This window comes from Manis javanica, chromosome 10 (genome assembly GCF_040802235.1).
Source record: "Manis javanica isolate MJ-LG chromosome 10, MJ_LKY, whole genome shotgun sequence".
In the NCBI taxonomy this organism is placed as follows: Eukaryota; Metazoa; Chordata; class Mammalia; order Pholidota; family Manidae; genus Manis; species Manis javanica.
In genome coordinates, this window is record NC_133165.1 from 61,561,322 (window position 1) to 61,579,900 (window position 18,579).

At 43.8% G+C, this 18,579-nt stretch overlaps 1 pseudogene; it reads left to right on the forward strand.

The window, feature by feature from the left end:
• The first annotated feature begins 1,870 nt into the window (after positions 1-1,870).
• Positions 1,871-18,206, forward strand: LOC108387250 (nuclear envelope pore membrane protein POM 121-like; annotated as a pseudogene).
• Positions 18,207-18,579: the final 373 nt, after the last annotated feature.

An 18,579-nucleotide genomic window follows, 5' to 3' on the forward strand; every position in this document is an offset into this window, starting at 1 on the left:
CCTTTTTATTTTTCGCTGTTTCGCCAACGGGTCTCGTGCTGAGTACCTGGTGCCCGCGGCGGCCGCACTGGCTGAGCTGGCTGGGGGTGGGGCGGGGCACCACGGCCTGGGGGGGCCTGAGCCGCGACCCCCGAGCTGCCATTCGCACGCCGTCTCCCAGCAACTTGGGAGCGCGCGCTGCCAGCAAACAATGCCCTCCCGCCTCTAGCCCAGGTGCGCTGGGCGGCTCGCTGATCTTTCCAAATGGGAGGAGTTTTTAGCAAGCTCCGCCCCCCACAGCCTGCCCCCGTTCCAGAGGCCTGGAGCCAGCCCCCGGTCTTCCTCGGAAGCCCGCCTGCCCCGCAAGCCCTGCAAGGCCCGCCCCGCCGGCTCTCTCGGCCCGCGGCGATCGCGTTCCCCCTTCAGTACCCACTCGTTTCCTCGGGTTCCTTCGGAGGCCTCATTGCCAGCAAGACACACTGACCCTCCCCAGACGGAGGAGGACTTGACTTTGAAAGTTTTTTTTTTCTTAAGTCCTATGCGGGTTCTGTGCCCTTTTCACCTCTTCAAGCACCTTGATGGTGTCCACCTGCATCCCTTTAGCCTTTGCTGAGATGTGCTGACAGAACTGTTCCCTTCTTTCAGTTCTTTTTTTGGAGTCATTTTTCTATTCCTTTTATTTTTAATTTTTAACTTTTTTTGGTATCATTAGTGTACAGTTACGTGAGCAACACTGTGGTTACTAGACTCCCCCCATTATCAAGTCCCCCCCTCATACCCCATTACAGTCACTGTCCATCAGCGTAGGGAGATACTATACAGTCACTACTTGTCTCCTCTGTGTGCTATACTGCCCTCCCCGTGCCCGCCCCCCTACATCATGTATGCTGATCCTAATGCCCATTATTCCCCTTCCCCCACCCTTCCCACCCACCCTTCCCAGTCCCTTTCCCTTTGGTATCTGTTAGTCCATTCTCCAGTTCTGTGAGTCTGCTGCTGTTTTGTGCCTTCAATTTTTTCTTTGTTCTTATACTCCACAGATGAGTGAAATCATTTGGTACTTGTCTTTCTTCGCCTGGTTTATTTCACTAAGCATAATACCCTCTAGCCCCATCCATGTTGCAAATCTTTCAGTTCCTAAAGCTCTGAACTTTAATACAGTATGGGTTTAGCAGAATACTTGGTAAATCACTTAAAATATCCCTGCTTCAGGTAAGAATACCTATGGTCTGTATAGTATATAGTACTCTAATAACTTTTGTTACTTTTTTATCTTTTGGACCAATAAATTGTATCAGGCAAGCTCAAAGAGGTGTATCCAGGAAACCTCCTCGATGGATATAACTTGACTGATAACGATGATTAGATTTAAAAGACTTGTGTTTTCGTTTAGTCCCAGTTGAGTGATAACAACAAAATTCAAAACTTCAGTGACAACACTAGATCCTTGATAAGTACATTGATTTGAAAAGGTGAACATTCAGATTTTTAAACTGTTTGACTTTGGGTGTGTATTTCTGATGACTTGGCATAAGAGATTGAAGGATTCTTGTAAAATTTGTCCCTGCACGTCCTTACGCACACTTTTCTTCCACTGTAGTTTTACTTATGTGGGCAGTTTTTCAATTTCCCCCTCAAAGTTGTTGAATCCATTGCAGGGAGAGCTGTTAAGTACCTGCCACTTCCTGCCCTTAGGTGGAATGGGGAAAGTTGCCATAAAAACGCTATGTTTTGTGTTGCTTAGAGACTTATGCTTTCTGGAAAATAACTGAACCCACATGGTTGTTAAGGAATTTAAATTTTCTGTCATTCTTAACCTGCTTTGATTCCATGATGTGTCTCCCATTCTCCACAGGGTCTGTGGGACTTCACCACACCACTTTGGCATAACATGTCCAAGATGATACCAAATCCAGCGGAGCCGGTATTCCCATGTGCTTCCCACTCTGTGCCGGAATGGCCGTCACAGGAAGCATGTGCTGTCTCGTGGTATTTCCAGAGTGGTGTGCAGGCCTTCAACAGTGAGGATCGCTCCTCCCGGGAGCAACCTGGCTCATTTTCCAATGTAAGCATTGCTGGAGGAAAAGACTCCCAGTGTGTCCACTTTATTCTCCTGCAGTTGTTCATCTGACAGAACAACTGTAACAGAAAGGGAAGGAAGAAGCTCCTTATGTGAAGGAGAAATCTCAAGTTCTAGTTATTGAGCAGTTTATTATTTTTTGAGTTTTTCCCAAGACTAGCTTTAACAGCTAAGGGCAATTTGTGTGAGTGTATAAAGTACCCTTTTGCTTGTTGGATAGCTTCTGATTTCCAGCACCTGAAGTTCATGCTAGGTAGCATGATAATCAGAATATCTTAATGCTAGAATCCTATTTTCTGTTACAGAGCAGCACAGACCCATAATGCCCCAGGCCCGTGGTCAAAGGAGGCTGTTCTGCTTGCCCTCAACTGTTGGAAGAGGAAGAAAAGGACAGTGGAGGAGGAGGAAGACCAAACATCTGCTGCTGGGCAGGAGGACAAAAGAAGGTAACATGCCCTGCAGAGTACTCAACATGCCTCCCACATGGGCTCCTGGGATTTGTTGAAAGAGAGATCACTCCCAAAAAGAATCAGAGGCCACCTCCTGTGTGTGAACAGAAGGCCCCTTCTTTGGCTTTCATGGAAGAGCTTGGTAACAAGAGCTTTAATGCTATGCCTTTCATTAGGCACAGGTTACATACATTTTGTAATATACCTTTTCCATAAGTACTAGAGAAAAGCCAACAGTTACTGGCCACATCAGCTTCCTACTTCTGATATAAATGTGTTAAATTTTATTTTGAGAGAATGCTGAAAATCTTCCCCTTGTGGTGGTCAGTTATTTGAGTGACCATCAGCTTAGGTATCATGTTTGTGCTGAAGGAAATACTTAGCAAAGAACAGTGAAGACTGGAGTATGGTAGCTTTATGAGTAATGAGAGTAAAACCAGTTTCATTATTTGGTTTTTGAAAATGTAATGAAAATAGAGCAAGCAGTCTGTTTCCTTGATGGAAAGAGAGGAAGTTGAAGGTGCTGAGTAAGCTGCAGAACTGCTTGTTGCTTTCCAAGGAGTCAGTTAAGGATTTTCTTGTAATTCAACAAATACCAAGACCCACCATGTTCCAGAGCCTACTCCAGGGACTGTGGATAGAGCACTGAGCAGGACAAAGGTCTCCTGGGACTTGAGTAATCAATGAAACAGGGTAATTATAGATTGTAAATATACGAAGATTTTTAAAAAGCAGTGCTATAAAAAGGTCATGAGAAAGGGGGAGCTCTGATATAAGGTGGTCAAGGAAACATGCTCTGAGGAGACAGTGGGCCCTTCATTTGAGAAATAGAACCATTGTCCTAATCAGTTACACCATCTTAGCCATAACCTGCAGGTTCACAGCTGGCCATCTTTGATACTGTAGATGGTAACATTAGGTAAGGAAATACTAATAAATGCAAGTGTGTTCATTGGAAGATTGATTGGAAGTAACATTGGAAGATCAGGTAATGAATACAGGGATATGCTTTACAAGTGAGCAGTCTGAGCTCATGTCAGCCAACTAAGCAGTAGTGGCAGAGGGAGATGGTGTGTTGGAGGTCAGAGAGAAAATAACTATTCTTATGGTCAAAACAGGTTTCTCATGTTCTCCAGGTTGGCAATTTGTCTAGACCCCAGTACTGAAGGCTCTGTGTTGTCTTTCCCATAATTGGAATAAGCAGTGATTATGTGCACCATGCGCAGGCCCTTATCTGTGACCCTTGAAGTTCTTCTCTTACAAACTGAACTAAGTGAGAGCACTGGGGGATGTGTGTAGGTGGGTCGCTAAAGTGTTTTTTTGTCTTTAGTTTACAGATGGTAGGATATTAAATTTGTGATTGCAGTGCTTTGGTGAGAAGTTAGCAAATAATCAGTACACCTGAATAGTTCAAAAGGTCTTGATGCATTTTTATACTTTTCTTATTAGATTAGGACAGTCCTAGAATAAATTGACCTTCCTGAATCCTTGAGATCTGAGGCAACTTTTTCTTGTCTACATGAACCTATGTTCTGTAGAAAGAGTATAAGATCCCAGGAATATGAGAGTATGCTTTAAAGGAGAGGTCGTATCATCTAACTGAGAGTTTGCGATTTGTCACAGGTGCCATGACAGCAGTGGGAGTGGCCATTCAGCTTTTAAGCCCAAGGTGGCCAATGGAGTCCCTGCTGCTTTTGTGCCTGAGTAAGTGAGAATCCATCTGGATGAGATTTCCTGTTTAGGAAGGGGTCATTATCAGACTTATTGACCTATAAGTTTTCCTCTTTGAAATCAGAGAGGAACATTTTGAGTAACTTGCCACAATAACTATTATGTCTAATTCCTTTTACTATTTTTCTTTAATATGCATAAAATATGCTAAGGCTAAGAGGGTTTGTAGATACACTGAATAACCAAGTATGTAACAAAAAGATCACAAGGTTTGTGCAATGGATTGAATGCAGCAGTACAAAATTTAAGAAAAATGTGACATTTCTGCCTTTTAGCTTAATTATATTTGAGGAAGAATTGGCTGGGAGGGAAAGAGGCTGGAAATGTGTGTGAAAAGGCTTGGGTTAAGTTACATATTTAAATTGAGTCAGCGCTATGATATGGCTGCCAGAAAAGCTTAACATGCTCCTCCTCTGGGATGACAGAAGAACAAAGACCAGGAGGAGGCCGGTCAGCGGTGGTCCTAATGCCTTAGTCCTGCTGTCCACGGAGGGCTGGTTGGCTGTGCTGCTCTGCAAGAGGAGGCAGACACAGACCGAAATTCACTGCGAGAGAGTGAAGCAACTCAAGATGTCCCGGGTGGTGGTGGGTGAGGGGCTTCTAAAGGAACATAAACACTAGCCCAGAGGAGAAAAACCTCAGGGGTGTAAAGAAATGAGGGAGGGAAGGATAATGGCCTGCAAAAATCTGAAGGACTACCACATGAGAGGAGGACAATTGCCTTGGCTTGGCTCCAGATGGGATCCATAGGTGAAGTAAGTGAAAGAGAAAGTATGCTTGCATCTAGTGCAGGGATAAACTGCTCTGTGGTTGACATTCGTCAGCCAGGAGACAGTGAGCTGTCTGTGCTGTCACAAAGGTTGGATGACTATTTCACAGGAAAGATGTTTAGGGAATTTCTGTTTCAGTTTGAATCTTAGAAAAAGTGGTTGGTTCCTCCTAAACTTTTTTTAACACCTTTATTGAGGTATAATTGACATAAATAAACTTGCCTCTTTGAAGTGTACCATTTGATCAATTTTAACATGTATCCTTATCAGAATTATTGTCCTATAAACTTTCCTCTTTGAAATCAGAGAGGAACATTTTGAGTAACTTGCCACAATAACTATTTTGTCTAAATTTCACACCCATGAAACCATCACCACAGTCATGATAATGAACATCACCATCACTGCCAGAAGTTTCCCCTTGCCCCTTGGTGAAGCCTTAAAATCTCCTTCTCATCCTGTCCCTGTTGCCAGGCATCCATTGGTCCCCATTCTGTCACTATAGATTTGTGTGCGTTTCCTAGAGTATATATAAGTAGAATCATACTTTTAATTTTTTAAATACTGAGCTTTCCCTTTCTGACTTTGTGAGACATGTTTAGCTGAACTAACAGTAAAATTAACAACATTATCCTTTTCCATTGTGTTAGAATGATTTTGTGACCGTGGATGATGCCTTAAAATAATGTTGGTGTCTTTCAGTAGCACATCTGTGTTTTCCCCTTTTATTTCCCTGTTAGGCCTGGGCCTCTGAAGAGAGGCCTCAGTTCCCAGAGCTCAGATGGCGAGCTGCAAGAGAACCCGCACCTCTGCTGTGAGCTGCTTGAAGGGCACGTGCGCATGTGGCATCCGTATGTTCAGCCGCAATGCCATTACCAGTTCCTACACTTCTACTGGAGGCATCTCTCAGGTACATGCACCTGGTGGTGTGGCAGAATTGGGTTCTTTGCATTTATTAGTTGATTATGCAGTGTTTACTAGCCACCTTCTGTCAGATGCTGAGATCACCTCTAAGCTAACAGCAGTTACCAACCCTTGAATGATCGCTATGGACCAGTGGAACAAACTAGAAAGCCCAGAATGCCTATGTGGAAACCTGATACAAGACAGAGGCCATTATTATAAATAGACAGAGGATGAATAATTCAAAAAATGGTACTAATTTGATTAAAAAGGTAAATTGAGTCTGAATTGCATTGGGTCATAAATTCATCCTCTAGGCACTGGGAGTTTAATGAAAGTTTTAAAAATAAGTGGTTATAATTATTTTTAGAAAGGATGTAGTGTATACTGGAGAACAGATCAAGTTTTGCTATCAGAATGACTTGGGTTCAAATCTTGGCTTTGGCACTTAGTAGCTATAGACTCTTGGGCAGGTAAATGACTTAAACTCTTTTTCTCATCTCTAAAGGATTGTTGTAAAGATTGAAGGTAATGTTTGAAAAGCACCCATTACAGTACGCTTGTCAGTAAGCAGGCACCCAATATATAGGAGCTAGAAAAAAAGTAACACATGCGTGGAGGTTTTTGAGAGGAGAAAGAATTTGACATAAGTTTTCATTCATACAGAAGGCTCTTAGAGTAATATAAATGACACATGAATGATAAATGACAAATATAGGAGATGAAGGCCCTGGCCAAGCAGTTATGGCAACGCAGAGCATAATGGTACGAAGCTTTACCTGGATCTATTCTGCACTAGGCCCTCTGCTGAGCACTGTACACACATTTCCTCAATCAGTGGTCACAACAGACCTGACATACATAGTCATTGCCCCTTCTTACAATTTTACGTCAAATGTCACACATACACAAAAGGAAGGAAAAATATCATAATGAACCTCCATGTGGCTCCAGCAGTTAACAGTGTTTTGTCAGTCCTGATCCATCAACACCCCCACCCCAAACTGGTTTTCCTCTTGTGTTTTAAAGTACGAACACATTGTTTCACCTGCAGGTACTTCAGTGTGTTTTTTAAACTTTTTGAACATTAATAACCACAATGCCTCTATTCCTCTGAATAATAATGACTTAATGTTAGTTATTATCACTCCAATTTGCCCTTCTTACCCTCCCTGTCTTATTACAGTTACTTTGCATCAGGGACCAAAAATCAACTCATTGCGTTTGGTTCACATGTCTCTTATACTCTTTTTTTTTTGAGCATTAAAGGTATTTAATTAATATATGTAACAAAAAATCTAAAGGTAAGGTTGTACACTTATGGAAATAATGATTTTGACCTACTTCATAAGATAGTTGTGAGGCAGTACATGTAAAGTGTTCATGCATCTACACTGTCCATAGTACGCATTCAAGAAATGCCACCAAAATAAGTACCGAAATTTACATTTCAGGGGACTTAATTCACACTCAGAGCTTCAGACTTAGCATTATACAAGGTTGTATCTGATGGCCTAACAAGCAGGCAGGGTAAAAATAATAAACTTTTTTAAAGGCCTGGGCTGATGATGGAGGATGCTCGGAGCTCCGCGCCGGGGGCGGGGCTCTGGGGTGCCGGTGGTGGGCGGAGCGAGGGACGCGCACTCCACCGCCCGTAGGCGCCCCCGGGGCGGAGCCTGCGTTCCCACGGCCCGCCACGCAGCCGCGCGGGAAGCCGCCCCGTGTCACGGGCAGCTGCGGGGTCGACCACGGGAGGCTCGCGTGCACCGGGGCCTCTGCCTCCCCAGGCGCGCTGCTCAGGCCGGCCGGCCCGGCGAGCTCCCCGAGGTGGCAGAACCCCTCCGCGGTCCTGGGAAGCGACAGACACGGCCCCGGGGTGCGCGGGCCCCGCCAGGATGCCGGCTTCACCCGGTACCGGGCCCTGGCTCCCAGCGCCTCGGCCTGCCCGAGGAGCTTCAGGCGGCAGGTCGCCGTCCTTACAGCGCCGCCTCCCCCGGGCGCTCCGGGCCCTGCGCGGCCAGCGGCCCCCGGTGGCCTCCAGCTGTCAGGATTCCCCCGCGGCCGCTACCGCCGCCGCCGCCGCCGCCGCAGGCGCGGAGCACATGGGCTGGGGCGGCGGCCGCGCGCGCCCTCCCCCGCAGTGGGGACGTGAGGCCTCTCTTAGACTCAATTAACGGTACTACTACTACGCATTTTCTTACTTTTGAAAAGTCTGAGTCATTATGTTCTATAGAATTTACTACATTCTGGATTTTGTTTTCATCATGGTGCCATTTTGACAAGTACTCTATCCCTATGTTTCCTTGTAAATGGGCAGTTGGCTCCTGAGACTTGATGAGTTTCAAGTTCAATGATTTGGGCAGAGGTGCTGCTGTGCACTTCTGATCACATCACATCGGGAGCACGTGCTGTGTGGTTGCCTCCCACTGGGCTCAGGTGTCAGTCTGATCCTTCACTTTATTGTTCCTATGAGCTTTTCACCTGCTGATTTTAGCAGCCATTTATCACCTTTGTCTATGTCCATTGTGGCAAAATGGTGATGTTCTAATTCTGTCCTTCCCTCTGCATTTGTTAACTGAAGGTCTGTGTAATTCTAGATAGAAGAACAAACCCTATCTATAGGAGTGGCAGGATAATAAGCAGGCACTGATGCCGTAGTTAACTCCAAAGGTGACCAGTATGATTCTTACTGTGTTATCTTTATGAACTGATGATATTTTATAAATTTTTCATGATCCTCAGTATAGTGTAGCTGCTCTTTCTGATGCAACTTTGCCAACTTTGGCCAGTGACAGCCCTTTCAAATACTGGCAATTGACTCACTTTTCAGAAGCCCCACTTCACAAACAAATGTTTTTTTAGTCACTTGAAAAGGAGACTTTATATACAGTGATGGATTAGAGCCACAGAATTATGTTGAAGCTCAGATCCTATGTTATTCCCAAGGGTCAGTCACATGACTTGTGTTTGGCTTTTAGCTCTGGAAGAGGCGTCCCAGTGCCTCACCCTTCTCCAGCCCAGCCTCATCCCGCTCACAGACACCAGAGAGGCCAGAAAATAAAATAAGGTAATTGGTGATTTGCTGTGTGGATTAATGAGAGGGTGAGGAAGGAGGGAAATTTACTTGGCTCTTAGGCTTTCTGAGACTCCGATTTGGAGAATCAAAACGGTTCACATCTAAAGGGCAGAGACGGTGCCGCTCTGAATCGCTCTCATCTCTTGCAGTCATCACACAGTGTGACCACACTGGCCTCTGCTCCCCATCATGCTGCAGCGTGAGGGGCTGGGGCATAAGGGGAAGGGCTTGCATGGGACAGAGTGACTGATGGGGGTGAGCAGCAGGCTTCACATTCTAGACCCCAGCTAACCCCCTAGGTGCCCGAATAGAATGCCGCTTTCTTAGAGATAGAGGTGTGACTAGGACTCTCAGAAACTTGGCAGGTTGTATGTAAGGTTCTGAAGATTGTTTTCTGCTTGTTTTAAGACAAGGGTGTCTCTATGGCTTCTGTGAACTGCCTCCCTTCATTTCTTTAGGAATTTTCTTTGCTTCTTTTTGTTGTCTTGACACACTGAGATCTTAGTCTTGGTTGTTCTAGACTTTGGTTAGTTGGTATTTAGGAGGGTGTAAGAAGTTATCCAGTGCTTTTTTAAACTTAATTGTGCCTCTTCCTCCTACAGAGAAGAGGACGGTCCTCAGGGATCTGGCTCTTCTGCTCCACCGGTAGACAAGGAGTCCCAGGGAGAACAGGGTAAGTTGATGAACGTGTGGCATGTGTTGGCAGTAGTGTATGGAGGGCACATGGACCACAACCCACTGGAAACATGCACTGAGCCTTGATTTGTGTGGGGCTTGGTAGTTACAGAGAGAGATGTTCCTGTCCTTCGGGGTTTATGGTCTGGTAAGAAAGAAAGGTTGGCCAGACTTGTATAGCATAACCCAGGCCACCTGGGGGGTTTGGGGTAAGGTAAGCCTAGGTGGGGGAATCTGAGCAGACCAGGCAATTTCTGTCCAGTAAGCAACCATGTGCACACATTTGGAGCAATGACCACTTCACGTCGTCTTGACTGTTAGAAATAATCTTGCCAACACCAGCCAAGAGCCCAAACCATAGAAGATAGAATCTCAGAGACACCTAGTGAAAGTTCAGTATTAAAAACTAGGCTGGATAGACAAACCTCTCCATTTCTGGAAGAAAGCAGGAAGAAAGTAAGTCTGATACTTTATTTGCAGATACAACCACATGTAGGGAGCAGAACTCCTGGGATTCTCCAGCGACACCCAGCAGCTCCCAGCCACGCAGATAGATGCAAGTTTTCCCTGGTGCCCTCCAGGCGAGGGATCCCACTGATCTTGGTATGGTCTGTCCACCCACCTGTGCCCATGCCAGTCTGGCTCCCCTGCGTCTCAAGAATGGAAGGGTCAGTACAAGTTTCTTTCACTTCCTTCTGACTGGCTTGGCTTCTCCTTTTTCTCTTGGTAGCCTCCAGCTCCCTGGATCGGCCACTCGATCACGGTCAAAGAGTATTACCAGGAGAAGCAAGCTCAGTCACAGTGGCTGAAGAGGATCTTCGAGGATAAGACTGGTAAGGAATATGGGTTAATTTCACTCTCCAGAGATGGTTCCCAGAGTCATATTTGTTCACTCCTGGATCCCTGGCCCAGCAAGCCTTCTAGAGCACCAAATACCATCACGTTTGAGATACCATAGTTGACATTTTCTGTTCTTCTTCCTAGAATCTGCTGCAGTGGCAATGTTGGGTGGGAGGCATTGTGTATTTTCCTCTGTTCTTGTCCCTGCTGTGATAAAGAATTGAAGGGCAGAGACACAGTAGTGAAGCACAGTAACAGTTTTATTTAGTTACTTGGCCAGAAAGAAGTGCAGGTGACCTCAGAGAGGGAGGAGTGCCCTGAAAGGTTGGAGAGAAAGAGTTTAAGATTAAAAGGTCACACACTTAGAAACTGTGGGTGACTTCAGAGAGAGGAGTGCCCTGAAAGGTTGGGAAGAGTTGAAGTTATGCACTTAGGAAATGCAGGTGACCTCAGAGAGAGGAGTGCAGCACCCTGAAAGGTTGAAAAGAGGGAGTTTAAAGTTAAAAGGTTACGCACTTAGAAAGTGCGGGTGACCTCACATAGGAGCACAGTGAAAGGTTGGGGGCTCCCTCTTTTAAGGATTTTTCAGGAATGTGACAGAGGGCTAGGGTGTGCGCTTGTTAAGTGGTCTCAAGTATCTTTGATGAGACATTAAGTTACTCATCAGTCCTCTAGGTAATTCTGCAAAATTAGCTTATCAAGACTGTCTGCCTTTCCTCCAAGGTGGGCAGAGTTATTTGTTTGCTAAAGAATATGTTAAGAATCTATCTTCTGAAAATTCCTAGTCTTTTTTTTTTAAATACAATTTTGGCTTTAAGGTGGGATCTTCCTGTCTTTGCTGTTTATAGGTAGGCCTTTTAGCAGGCTAGAAAAAATCATACAATGATCTAATGAACACAATGAAGACATGGGCTGTGCTCAGATACTTTTATCTGGGGAATATTCAAACCTTCAAGGCCAAGTTTCTCTTGACCTTTTGAGCTTTAACTGATTAACTCACTAACTCTGAATCTTTTCTGGATTTCTAGATTTAACTGGTTAACCGAGTCCTTTCTAGGGGGCTTTGCTGACCCTATACTCTTTCCACCCCACTCATATGTATTTCCCTGCCTAACAGCCATGCCCATGGCCCGTTCGCCCCTGCAGACACCTGGCCTTCTGGGCCCTCTTGGCTCTTCACAGCCAGGGCCGCTCCCCGGCCCCTCCCCAGACTCCAGATACACAGCCCCTTTCTCGGGGCTGACCCCTGCCTCTCCCGCAATACCAGCCAGTGAGGCCACCAAGTCACCTCCAGCCTCTCAGGCTGAGACATCTGCCAAACCCCAGGCCCAGCCTGCCCCAGGCCCCACCCTGAAGCCCAGTGTTCTCTTTGGAATGCTGAGCAGCCCACCTGCTAACCCTTCTGCCTTGGCAGCTCCTGCTGTGTCTTCAGCACGTCCCATGTTCAAGCTCATCTTTGTGGCTTCACCTAAAAGTGGGAAGGAGAGTCCTGTGCCATCCAGCCATTCCCATGTCACAACAGAGGCATCTTCCAGCTCTGCCCACACCCCAACTACCAGCAGACTGCCCTCACTTTCAGTCCTGTTTTTAGCAGCACAGGGCTACCTACATCTTTGCCCTTGTCAACTCCTTCCTCCTTCAGACAACTACTTCAGGCACTAGCACGAATGCCCCTCTGTTCCCTGGCCTGGCCAGTGTCAGTGTCCCCTCAGCAGCAGCTTGAGGAACCACCACCGGCACAGCCGCAGACTCAGCCCGGAAGCCTGTCTTTGGCTTTGGTGTGAGCAGTGTGACCAGCACTGTGAACAGCATGACCAGCCCCACTGCTTCCACTGCCCAGCCTGTCCTCTTTGGGTCCCCCCTTGCCTCTGCTGCCAGCTCTGCCCAGCCATGGGCTCCATACTCCAGTTTGGCCAGGCTCTGGCCACACCTGCTCCAACAACAGCCATCACCTTCGGCCAGTCACAGCCCGGCGCCATCCAGACAGCTGCTGGCAGCAGCACCACCAGTTTCGGTGGCTTCAGTGGCACCCTCACAACCTCACCTCCATCACCCCGAGTCAGTCTGCACTGACATTTAGCAGCACTATCACCCCAGCCTTCAACATTCCCTTTGGTTCCAGCACCAGGCCCCCCGTCCCATCCTATCCCGGAGTCACCCCACAGCATACATTTGGGGCCACTGATGGACAGCAGATGGGGACTGCCAGCCAGCACTGGCCCCCAGCTTCAGCAGCTCCTCTCCTTTTGGAAGCTCAGCAGCCCTGGCCCCACCCCAGCCAGCCTTTGGCAGCACTGTGTGGTCAGGTTTTCGTGGGTTGAAACCCACAGCCTCTCTTTTTGGCACCATCTGCAGCACCCAGCCAGCCTTTGGCAGCACCACAGCTGTTTCCTCCTATGTTTTTATTTTGTGGTATCATTAATCTACAATTACTTGAGGAACATTATGTTTACTAGACTTCCCCCTTCACCAATTCCCCCCCACATACCCCATTAGTCACTGTTCATCAGTGTAGTAAGATGCTGCAAAATCACTACTTGTCTACTATGTGTTGCACATCACTCCCCATGCCCCCCCCACATTATACATGTTAATCATAAGGCCCCCTTTCTGCTTCCACCCCTTCTCCCTCCCTTTCCACGTATCCTCCCCAGTCCCTTTCTATTTGGTAACTGTTAGTCCTTTCTTGGGTTCTGTGATTCTGCTGCTCTTTTGTTCCTTCTATTTTTCCTTTGTTCTTATACTCCAGAGATGAGTGAAATCATTTGGTACTCATCTTTCTCCACCTGGCTTATATCACTGATGATAATACCCTCTAGCTCTGTCCATGTTGTTGCAAATGGTAGGATTTGTTTTCTTCTTATGGCTGAATAATATTCCATTGTGTATATGTACCACATCTTCTTTATCAGTTCATCTACTTATGGACACTTAGGTTGCTTCAATTTCTTAGCTGTTGTAAATAGTGCTGCAATAAACATTGGGGTACATCTGTCTTTTTCAAACTGGGCTTCTACATTCGTAGGGTAAATTACTAAAAGTGGAATTCCTGGGTCAAATGGCATTTTTATTTTGATCTTTTTGAGGAACCTCCATACTGCTTTCCATAATGGTTGAACTAATTTGCATTCCCACCAGCAGTGTAAAAGGTTTCCCATTTCTTCAGAACCTCGCCAACATTTCTTTTGGTCTTTTGGACAGTCACCATCCTTATTCGTGTGGTTATCTCATTGTGGTTTTAATTTGCATTTCTCTGATAACTAGTGATCAGAGAAACACATCTTTTCATGTGTCTGTTGGCTATCTGAATTTCTTCTTTGGAGAACTGTCTGTTCAGCTCCATTGCCCATTTTTTAATTGGATTTTTTGCTTTTTGTTTGTTGAGTTGTGTGAGCTCTTTATACATTTTAGATGTCAAGCCTTTATTGGATATGTTATTTATGAATATATTCTATACTGTAGGGTAATTTTTGTTCTATTGATGGTGTCCTTTGCTTTACAGAAGCTTTTCAGCTGGATATAGTCCCTCTTGTTCATTTTTGTTTTGTTTCCCTTGCCTGGGGAGATATGTTCATGGAGAAGTGGCTCATGTTTATGTCTAAGAGATTTTTGCCTATGTTTTTTCCTAAGAGTTTTATGGTTTCATGACTTACATTCAGGTCTTTGATTCATTATGGATTTACTTTTGTGTATGGGGTTAGACAGCAATCCAGTTTCATTCTCTTACATGTAGCTGTCCAATTTTACAGCACCATCTGTTGAAGAGACTGTAATTTCCTCATTGTATGTCCATGGCTCCTTTATCTTATATTAATTGACCATATATATTTGGGTTAATGTCTGGAGTCTCAATGCTGTTCCACTGGTATGTGGCTCTATTCTTGTGCCAATACTAAACTGTCTTGATTACTGTGGCTTTGTAGTAGAGCTTGATGTTGGGGAGTAAGATCCCCCCCACTTTATTCTTCCTTCTCAAGATTGCTTTGGCTATTCCGGGTCTTTAGTGTTTCCATATGAATTTTTGAACTATTTGTTCCAGTTTGTTGAAGAATGCTGTTGGTAATTGATAAGGATTGCATCAAATCTGTATATTGCTTCAGGCAGGATGGTCATTTTGACAATATTAATTCTTCCTAGCCAGGAGCATGGGATGAGTTTCCATTTGTTAGTGTCCTCTTTAATTTCTCTTAAGAGTGTCTTGTAGTTTTCAGGGTATAGGTCTTTCACTTCCTTGGTTAGGTTTATTCCTGTGTATTTTATTCTTTTTGATGCAATTGTGAATAGAATTGTTTTCCTGATTTTTCTTTCTATTGGTTCATTGTTAGTGTATAGGAAAGCCACAGATTTCTGTGTATTAATTTTTTTTACCATAGTAAAATCAAGTTATAGATGTTTGTTTATTTATTTATTTACTTATTTATTTTGAGAGAGCATCTCTCATATTTATTGATCAAATGGTTGTTAACAACAATAAAATTCTGTATAGGGGACTCAATGCACAATCATTAATCCACCCCAAGCCTAATTCTCAACAGTCTCCAATCTTCTGAAGCATAATGAACAAGTTCTTACATGGTGAACAAGTTCTTACATAGTGAATAAGTTTTTACATGGTGAACAGTGCAAGGGCAGTCATAGCACAGAAACTTTCGGTTTTGATCACGCATCATAAACTATAAACAATCAAGTCAGATGATTATTTGATTTTTATACTTGATTTATATGTTAATCCCACATTTCTCCCTTATTATTATTATTATTTTTTTGATGAAATACTGAAGTGATAGGTAGATGCAAGATAAAGTTAGAAAACATAATTTAGTGCTGTAAGAGGGCAATGTAGATGATCAAGTCTGTGCCTATAGACTAAGTATTAATTCAAGCTAGACAAGGGCAACAAAACATCCATGGATGCAGAAGATTTCTCTCAAAACAGGGGGGGTGAGGTTCTAAGCCTCACCTCTGTTGATCCCCAATTTCTCACCTGATGACCCCCCCTGCGACTGTGCCTGACTTAGGTTGTTCCTCCCTTGAGGAATCTTACCTGTCTCTGGCTAACCAGTCATCTTCCAGGGCCATACAGGGAAATGTAAAGTTGATAAGTGAGAGAGAAGCAATATTGTTTGAAAAGGTTAGTTTACTTCTTTGAAGATTTATGCCCTGTGGCTTCTATGCCCAGCATTTATCTTGAGGTATCTTTACCACTTGGAAGAATTATGATACTCGGTAATTTTCGATATGAGGCATGAATTCTACTAAAGGGTTGTAATTAGGAAGGAAGAAGAAAAACTATAGAAGTAGCAGATGGAAGAAAACATGGGAAGATTGATTATTTCTTTGACATATCTTCTTGTAGAGTAACATAAGCATCTATAGCTTTTAACAAATTACTAATTAAATTGCATACACACATTAACATAATATAAATACAGCTACATAACAAAAAAAGACCTACAATTACCAGCCATATCCAGTGAAACCAGGAAAACAAGTTAGGTACCCTAGGCATTTGTGAAAACTTATCAATGATATGATGCATATTGTCTAACTGAATTTGAATAGTTTGAGGAATATCAGACAAATTAAAACAACACATTCCTGGGAACTGTTTTCTGTGTGTTAATTTTGTATCCTGCAACTTTGCTGTATTCCGATATCAATTCTAGTAGTTTGGAGTGGAGTCTTTAGGGTTTTTATGTACAGTATCATGTCATCTGCAAATAGTGACAGTTTGACTTCTTCTTTACCAATCTGGATTACTTGTATTTCTTTGTTTTGTCTAATTGCCATAGCTAGGACCTCCAGTACTATGTTAAATAACAGTGGGGAGAGTGGGCATCCCTTTCTTGTTCCCGATCTCAGAGGAAAAGCTTTCAGCTTCTCGCTGTTCAGTATGATGTTAGGTGTGGGTTTATCACATATGACCTTTGTTATATTGAGGTGCTTGCCCTCTATACCCATTATGTTGAGAGTTTTTATCATGAATGGATGTTGAATTTTGTCGAATGCTTTTTCAGCATCTATGGAGATGATCATGTGGTTTTTGTCCTTCTTTTGGTTCATGTGGTGGATGATATTGATGGATTTTCGAATGTTGTACCATCCTTGCATTCCTGGGATGAATCCTACTTGGTCATGGTGTATGATCCTTTTGATGTATTTCTGAATTCGGTTTGTTAATATTTTGTTGAGTGTTGTTGCATCTATGTTCTTCAGGGATATTGGTCTGTAGTTTTCTTTTTTGGTGGGGTCTTTGCCTGGTTTTGGTATTAGGGTGATGTTGGCTTTATAGAATGAGTTTGGGAGTGTTGCCTCCTCTTCTATTTTTTGGAAAACTTTAAGGAGAATGGGTATTGTCTTCTCTGTATGTCTGATAAAATTCTGAGGTAAATCCATCTGGTGCGGGGATTTTGTTCTTGGGTAGTTTTTCGATTACCACTTCAATTTCTTTGCTTGTAATTGGTTTGTTTAAATTTTGTGTTTCTTCCTTGGTCAGTCTTGGAAGGTTGTATTTTTCTAGAAAGTTGTCCATTTCTTCTAGGTTTTCCAGCTTGTTAGCATATAGGTTTTCATAGTATACTATAATAATTCTTTGTATTTCTTTGGGGTCTGTCATGATTTTTCCTTTCTTCTTTCTGATTCTGTTGATGTGTGTTGATTCTCTTTTTCTCATAATAAGTCTGGCTAGAGGCTTATCTATTTTCTTTATTTTCTCAAAGAACCAGCTTTTGGTTTCATTGATTTTTTCTATTGTTTTATTCTTCTCAATTTTATTTATTTCTTCTCTGATCTTTATTATGTCCCACCTTCTGGTGACTTTAGGCCTCATTTCTTTTTCTAATTTGAATAATTGTGACTTTAGACTATGTATTTGGGATTGTTCTTCCTTCTTTATGTAAGCCTGGATTGCTACATATTTTCAACTTAAGACTGCTTTCACTGTGTCCCACAGAAGTTGGGGCTTTGTATTGTTGTTGTCACTGGTTTCCATATACTGCTCGATCTCTGGTTTAATTTAGTCATTGATCCATTGACTATTTAGGAGCATGTTGTTCAGACTCCAATGGTTGTAGGCCTTTTTGCTTTCTTTGTACAATTTAGTTCTAGTTTTATACCTTTGTGGTCTGAGAAGTTGGTTGGTAGAATTTCAATCATTTTGAATTTACTGAGGCTCTTTTTGTGTACTCTACCTCCTTTTTAATTGGATTATTTGCTTTTTGTTTGTTGTGGTGTGTTAGCACTTTATATATTTTGGGTGTCAACCCTTTATCAGATCTGTCATTTATGAATATATTCTCCCATACTGTAGGATGCCCTTTTGTTCTGTTGATGGTGCCCTTTACTGTACAGAAGCTTTTAAGCTTGATATAGTCCCATTTTTTCATTTTTGCTTTTCTTTCCCTTGCCTGAGGAGATATATTCATGGAGAAGTCACTCATGTTTCTGTCCAAGAGATTTTTGCCTGTCTTTCTCTAAGAGTTTTATGTTTTCATGGCTTACATTCAGGAGTTTGATCCATTTCTAATTTATTTTTCTGTATGGGGTTAGACAATGATCCATGTTTCCTCCTTTTTTGCAGGCATCACCTCAGGTTTTGGAGCTGTGACCCTGACCACCAGCTGTGGGACCAGTACATCGGTGTTTGGCAGCACCATCTCATCGCCCTTCACATCCGGGCTGTCAGCAGGCCCCACTGGCAGTGAGGGCTTTGGGATGAGCATGGCTGCACTCCACAGCAGATCCGCCACTGGGATACTCGGCTCTGCAGCAGGACAGAGTGGAAGAACTGGTGGCAAGAACCCTTTCTGGGGACGCCTGCATCAGAACTCCCTGGGTGCAGCTGGCCAGAGCACACCCTCTCCCTTCCATGTGGCCAGCACGCATCAAAACACATTTGGGTTTGCAGGTGAGATTTGGAATGGGCTCCATCTGCAGTTCCAAGTGCTGTTTTAAGTGTTGACACATTCTCCAGTCTTGGAGCTGTATGCTGTGGTGAAGATTTAGATTTTATCACAGAAGTTATCTGTAAACAGCATCAGGTAGCAGTGTAACTCATGACCAGAGGAGCTATTTAGG